Source organism: Chelonia mydas, chromosome 2 (assembly GCF_015237465.2).
Source record: "Chelonia mydas isolate rCheMyd1 chromosome 2, rCheMyd1.pri.v2, whole genome shotgun sequence".
Lineage (NCBI taxonomy): Eukaryota > Metazoa > Chordata > Testudines > Cheloniidae > Chelonia > Chelonia mydas.
Genome location: NC_057850.1, coordinates 258,455,250 through 258,462,535, shown reverse-complemented (window position 1 = coordinate 258,462,535; position 7,286 = coordinate 258,455,250). Strand labels below are relative to the sequence as shown.

Below are 7,286 nucleotides of genomic sequence, written 5' to 3'. Positions count from 1 at the left end.
GGCCTTAGCCTTGGCCAGGTGCACGGGGGGGGCAGACTCGGGGCTCTGTCTTGGCCCACATCCCCCCCCCATGGCTTGACCCTGTCTTGGCCCACAGCCCCCCCCCCCCCGGCCTGACCCTGTCTTGGCCCACAGCCCCCCCCATGGCCTGACCCTGTCTTGGCCCACAGCCCCCCCCCTCCGGCCTGACCCTGTCTTGGCCCACAGCCCCCCCATGGCCTGACCCTGTCTTGGCCCACAGCCCCCACCCTGCCCCCAGTGCACTGACTGGGGCGCCGAGGCCCCGACTTTCCCCCTCAAAGGGCACAGGGCAGTGCCGCTCCGGGCACCCCACGCAGGGGCGGAGCCCCCAGCGCAGAGAGAGGGAGGGAGGGGCGTGGTTATGGCCTGAGGGGCGTGGCCGTGGCAGGAGGCGGGGCCCAGCCACCCATCCCAGCGCGCGTGGGCGCGGCTCGGCGTCAGGGTGAGAGGGCAAAGGTCAGAGGTGAGGCGCTGGCCCGGGCTGGGAGCCGAGCGGCGCGAGACCCGCCCACCCCCGTGAGGTGAGCGACGCGCGCGCTTCTCTCTCTCCCCCCCCCCCTTTTCAGGCCGTGGCGCGAGCGCTCTGTGTCGTCCCCCCCCCAGCGGGGGCGGTGACCGCCCACCCCCGGGCTCTGCCCCCGCGCCGGGGCTCGGACACGTGGGGCCCGGAGGAGCGGGGGGAGCCCTCGCGCCGTAGGGGGGCCCGTTAAAAGGGGCCAGCGCTAGCGGGGGAGGGGCAGGTCGGGCCGCGCCCGCTAGTCCCCCCGCTCCCTGCCTGGGTGGGGGGGCCGCTACCGTCCCGTGTCCCCGCGCGTGCAGCCGCCTCGCGTGGGGAGCCGCGGGCCGGCGGGCGGGACACACCGGCCTGTGACGCGCGCCGGGTAAAGCCAACGGGCCGTGCAGCGAGACCCCCGCCGGCCGGGGCTGTCTGCTGCACAGCGGGCCCGGCCGGCCATGGCCACCGCCCCCGGGCAGGGTGTGTGTGTTTGGGATGCCCTGCAGCCAGTGGGAGGAGACCGAGCTTCCCTCTCTCCCTCAGCCCGGGGTCCTTCGGCTCAGGCGGAGCGGGCTGGTGCCGGAGAGATTTTTGAGTCGGACTCTTGCTTCAGGTTGTTTCTGGTCCTGGGGCCTCGGTGTCCCACTACAGGAGAGGAGACACTGCCTGGAGAGTCGTGCAGAGCGTCGCCAAAAGGCCTGCCCTGTGCAGGGGTTAAATAACCAGCAAAGCGGGGAGGGGGCATGAAGCAGCCCAGGGAAGAGAGAACAGAGAAGCCTCCCGCTAACCTGGCCTGTGGTGGAGAGCGATCAGACGGCTTCTCTGGACCTTAAGAATGGCCGAGGAAAAGGCTCACTTGCCCACAGTAGCCGGATGCTGAAGAGAGAAGAGGCAAGTAGTAGGTATGGGGAGAGTGAAGAGGTTCGGCCACCTGGGTTAGCTTCCAGAGGTTTCTACAAAGTAAGGCTTGGGGGGGGGACGGACTCCCTCACCTGAGTCAAATGGACGTTTGGGGTATGCTGAGGAGCCATTGCTGTGTCTGCCTGCAGGAACAGGGGATGGGAAGGGAGCGTGGGGAACAGAGCAGCCCACTGTTCGTTCCTCTAGAGGTGAGCAGGGAGTGGTGACCCTGAGCCATTCCTCCTTTTGCAGGAGGCGTGGGTGGGGAAGGCATGGGGGATAAATAGACCCTCTAAGGACGTGTGAGAGAGGAAACATAGAGAAGGTAGGAAGAGACCACACGGTGGTCTGGGAGTGGAAATAGGAGGATGGAGGGGAAGAGAAGTTAATTACAGATGCTGAAAACCAAGATGATGATGCAATCTGATCAATGAAAGGAAAGAAAAGGGAGAAAGTAACAGGCAGTTAAGAAGGGAAAGAAGGTCTAATAAAGTCAGACATGAAGTAAGTTACTCAGTTATTAAGTAGACTTGATTGACAAGTGAGAAGTATTTGATTATCACATTAAGAGCAAAACTGTACACTCCATGGATGAGGGGGTGTGATGGCACAGGGCTATTTCACTCTCACCTTTCAGCTCTAGTAGGTTTAGCCTTTCAGCTTGTAAGTGTTAGATTAGTGATTTTCAACAGGTGGTCTGTGGACCACTGGGGGTCCACAGACTATGTCTAAGATTTCCAAAAGGGCCTGCACCTTCATTTGAAATTTTTTAAGGGTCTCCAAATGAAAAAAGGTTGAAAACCACTGGATTAGAGAAACTGTTTCAAGCTCTGCGAAAGAGAAGGAGGGTGGCTTCTGGAAGGAATGGGGAGGCAGAGAAGCTGTTTGAAGACTGGCAAGGTCTGCACTACAGACCTATCGCGGTATAACTACATCACCAGGATTGTGAAAAATCCACACCCCCGACCGACATAGGTATACAAACCTAACCCCCTGTGTGGACAGTGCTATGTCGACAGGAGAACTTTTCCTGTTGATGTCCCCACAGCCTCTTGGGGAGGTGGATTAACTATGCCAACAGGAGAAGCTCTCCTGTTGGTGTAGTAGTGTCTTCACTGAAGTGCTACAGTGACACAGCTGCAGCGCTGAACTTGAAGAAAAGCTCTGAGGTGATGTGGTTGTGTTTCTCTGTGCGTGGTGAGTAGAAATAGTTGGGCCTTTGCTGGGTGTTGGACTTTGGGAGGAGAAGCTGCACCACTTGATGCCTTTTCCGAAAATCTCTGGATGCAACTTCCATTTATTTCTAGAGGGTTTTAAAATACAAAGGAACTTCCTCTTTGCACTTTATTATGATAAGTCCTTTGAGAAACCAATGACTTCCATAGCAACACATGAATACAATAAGATTAGGGTTACAGGAACTAGTGTGTGATGCAGCAGGTGGGTCAGTTGGTGTATTCTTTTAAAAAGGGAACATTGTTTGGGTTTATTTGTCTTGTTAGATATAAACCATGCTGAAAGTCTTGCTGTTAGTCTCTGACTCCCCTCTCAAGAATATTTAGCTTTCAGTGGTTAATTGGAATGGCTGATATTAACTCTGCTTCGTATCTTGAACTACAAAGTTTTAGTCTAGCAGGATGCTTATTCTTTACCTTTTCAAATAAGTGGCTTCAATAATCTGATGCACTAAAATTATAGAAGGGCAAAATACAATCAGTTTGGCTTTAGAAACGTGAAAGTGTGTCCTGATATTCATAGTCAATGCATCTGGTCAAATTAAATCTTTACTGTAGACAATTGTTGGAAGAATTTTTAAATGTTCCTTTTATTGAACTAAAAGGATTGCTGGACATGCCTAGTTTCAAACTTTTAATGAACCTGCAGAGAGAAAAAAAATGACTTGATCAAAGGACTGGAGAAGAGTGACAGCTTTTGGTATGAGCTAACGATGTGTAGCTTGTCTAAGGGGTGTGGTACACTGAAAACTATTGGCATAGGTATGTCTCAGAGTGTGAAAAATCCACACCCCTGAGAGATATGGGTATGCTGATGTGACTCTCAGTGTTGACAATGCTAGGTCAACGGAAGAATTCTGTCGAGCCAGCTACTGCCTGTCAGGGAGATGGATTGGCTACAGTGACAAGAGAACCCCTCTTGAATTGTGGACACCAGAACCGGACTCAGTATTCCTGCGGCAGTGGCACCAACACCAAATAGAGGTAAAATAAGCTCACTGCTCCCTGTTTAAGCATCCCAGAATTGCATGAACTCTTTTGGCAACAGCATCACATTGGGAGCTCATGTTCAGCTGATTATCCGCCACAACCCCCAAATCTTTTTCCAGAGTCACTGCTTTGCAGGATAGTGTCCCCCATCCTGTAAGGATGGCCGGCATTCTTTGTTCATAGATATATACATTTACATTTAGCCATATTAAAAACATATATTGGTTGCTTACACCCAGTTTACCAAGTGATCCAGATCACTCAGAACCAGTGACCTGTCCTCTTCATTAGGTACCATTCCCCCAATTTTTGTGTTACCTGCAAATGTTATCAGTGATGACCTTTTCTTCGGGTCATTGATAAAAATAGTAAATAACATAGGGCCAAGAGCTGATCCTTGAGGGACCCCACTGGAAAACACATCTACTCAGTGATGATTCTCCATTTACAATTACATGTTGAGACCTATCAGTTAGCCAGTTTTTAATCTATTTAGTGTGTTATAGACATGCAAATTAATTACAGCATAAGGGCGTGCAGCTCAAAGAAATTGTGAATAGGGTGACCAAAGGAAAACTTAGGTTGAATATTCAGAAACCTTTTTACAGTGAAATCTCTGGCCTTTGCTGCCTTTTCACTCTTCTATCCTGACCAACACATGGCTGTGAAAATCCTATTCCTTGCCTGCTGCTTTCACGGTGTCCAACCCCTTTCCAAACCCCATCACTGTCTTCCTCCCATCTGTCTCACATTCAAGCTCCTTCTTTGTCTTTAAACCACTACCTACCCAACTTGTCCTCCATCTGCCATCATGCTCTCTTTTCATTCTACCCAGTCCATGCAAGTAACCACCCTTTCATCTCCTCATGGAAAGCAAAGAAAATAAGTTGTTAGATCTGGTGCAGGGTCTCTGAGGGGGCAGCTGTGGGGGATTCTTCAGTAATGCAGCTCTGTGGCTTATGATCCGTCTAGCTCAGAATCTGCAATGATTCCTGCTCATCTGAAGAGTCCAAATCAAAGAAGAAAAAGCAACAGAATGGGACTGTGTACTGTGGTGAGTGCTCAGTGATTCTTTGATGCCAGCCCTGAGGTTGGGGCACCTGCTCCATTTACATAACTCTTGCTAGTCGTTGCATAATCAGTGTGTCTTGACAAGGAGCAACAAGAGTCCTGTTTCTGGGACCGGGGGTTTCATTGTGAGGGAGCAGACAGCCTCTGAGTGTAGGAAGGGGAGAGGAGTTGCATTTCTTCTTTGGCAGTGGTTAAATTAATCTTGCATGGATCTTTGTGACAAAGGTGCCTGGGGAATAATAGGTATCTTGTTCTCAACAGCAACAGTCTCAAAGTCAGACTAGTTATGTAACAAAGTCGCTTTAGGCGGTGTTTCACCAGTGGTTGGAGAGACTTGAATAGTCGCTTGCTGCTGTCAAAAATCAAATGTCTAATCTGTAATTCTTTTTATATGATTATTGTATTGTTCAGAATTAAAATAGAGGATCATCTGCTCCTGCAAGGTGCTGGCTTCAGCAGGAGTTCTGAGCTTCTAGCACCTTGTGTATTCAGGCCTGTGAAAAGGTATTTTTGTAATCTAGAGTCTTTTTGAAAGTAATCCGTTGCTATTGTGGGTCACCTCACAGATACCTGCATTTCAGTGGAGTGTGAAATAACTCAATATGTCTGTACAATTGCTTAGTAAGTTTGTAGAGTGCATTGAAAGTCCATTTTTTTTTTTGAAAAATGCTGTTTAAATGAAAGTTCATTGTTATACATTTTAAAAGAAGTTTTAGTGTTTGAATGCCAGGTGGCTTAAGGTAATATTACAGGAAATCAATGCTGAAGGCTAACTTTTTACTTTGTGGGCTAAAAGGTCAGATGTACGCTCAGCTTCTCTTTCCATTCTAGCACAGCACATAGCTCTTTCTCTGGGGAGAGCACCTGTTAGTTATGTCAGAGCTGAAATTTACAAGAGTGAAGAAATGTATGTGACTGAAATAACTTTGCAAGTCTAATGCCTTGTGTACACTTAAAAGGATTTGTCAGTAGAGCTATTATCAGTAAACTCCCCTAGTGGAGACACAACTTATACTGGCAAATAAGCTATATGAGCAAAAAGAACTCATTACATGCCAGTTCTCCAAAGAGAGTAAGCTATACTGGCAAAAGGACTTTCTTGTTGATATAACTGCGTCTGTACACTAGGGCTATTGCTGGTATGGCTCTGTCATGGGAATGACTTTATTTTTCTACACTCCTAACCAAAATAGCTATGCTACCAAAACTTTTACATGTACCTCAGGCTGAAGTACATGAGTTGTACTGGGTCCAGCTAATGGAAATATGTTACTTAAGACAGGAAAAGGTGCTTTTTTTCCTGCATTGCATGATATAGGGATTTTAGAAACCCTAGGTGCTTTTCCTATAAACTTGTTAGAATTTCAGAAGGTTCTTCAGATTCAGAGCCATGATATTGCATAGCTCTGAAAAATATAAGGTAAAATGTATAGAACGGTTGGTTGAAGGGGTCGTATACTCTAATAGCTAGAGCCAGAGGACTGGCTCTTGGTTTTAACTCTGCTGGGCTTGATGTGGACCTTGAGCAAATCACAATCTCTTTCCAGGTTCCCATCTATGAAGCTGAGGCTTGGTTAGTGTTGGTAAAGCGTTCACTTCCACAGCACCTTTCATCTGAAGAACTGAAAGTGGGTTTAGTAGTAATACCTGGTGTCTGAGTGTGTGCATGTTCTTGTTCTAACAACCACCAACTTCAGCTGGCTTACTCACAAAAAAAAATTGAATCATTTAACGTTTCCAGCATATTCTACAAGACAAACCACACAACTGAAAGGCTAAGGTATGAATAAGCTCATAGGATAGTCCACTCAGTACCAACTCGGAACATCACCAAAGTTGACTAGTGAATTAAGTGAAATGGTGTGCTGAGGCAGAAAACAAAATTGTTGGTGGCACAAAACCTGATCCAAGTCTACTTGCCAGGAGCACAAAGACTTCCTGTAGGGCTCTTCTGCTCTTCTATCCCTCCTCCATCAAAACCATAAGATAATGGCCAGCAGAGTTGTTCTGCATGGCGAACCAGTTAATTAATCCAGATAGCCTAAATCAGTCATTGGATCCAAGCACTGGCTGCTGTGACTAGCTTTCATCCTACTCTGAAGAAAATCCCTTCTGAATACAAGAGGAATTGGTCAAGGCATAAAATTCAGAAATGGATCAGCCCAAATTAATCGCTTGATCACCCCAAAAGGGTTAGATCCTGTCTCACTGTAATAGCTGTTGTAAATATTTGAGCTGGTACTTGTGAAATAGGTGTCACTCCTGGCTGATAAAAGACCATGGAGAATTGTGTTTGCCACTAACAGAAATTACCGTTTCCTCCAGAAAAATTAACATGCCAACTTCTTTGAAAAATAGAATAGTCCACCTGATCCTCAGAAAGCCACCACTGGATGTAGAAAACCTCTCCAACCCACCACTTCTAAGCAAAATCAAGAGGAGCTTCCTATTATGACGGGAGGGAGAAAACTGAGAAGTGTGGTAAGGAATTTGCTGTGAGATCTAGTTTAGCTGAGAAGTGCTTTGAAAATTCACTGCAGTATCTATGTAGCCCCAGATTGAGCTACTGATCT

The 7,286-nt window shown here is 48.0% G+C and overlaps 1 protein-coding gene across 16 annotated transcripts in view; it reads left to right on the top strand.

Annotated features, from left to right (window-relative positions):
• Positions 1-427: 427 nt before the first annotated feature.
• The window catches only part of LOC102932900 (SREBF chaperone), a 109,680-nt gene continuing 102,821 nt past the window's right edge, over positions 428-7,286 (top strand). Inside the window, exons 1-4 of one of the 16 annotated variants that reach the window (XM_043541743.1) lie at positions 463-542; positions 1,169-1,408; positions 3,495-3,636; positions 4,615-4,696. The gene's annotated coding sequence lies outside the window, so the exon portion shown is untranslated. Of the gene's footprint in view, positions 543-627; positions 1,420-3,494; positions 3,637-4,614; positions 4,697-7,286 lie in introns of those variants that run through there. The other 15 variants (XM_043541741.1, XM_043541750.1, XM_043541739.1 and 12 more) reach the window with 15 other exon arrangements.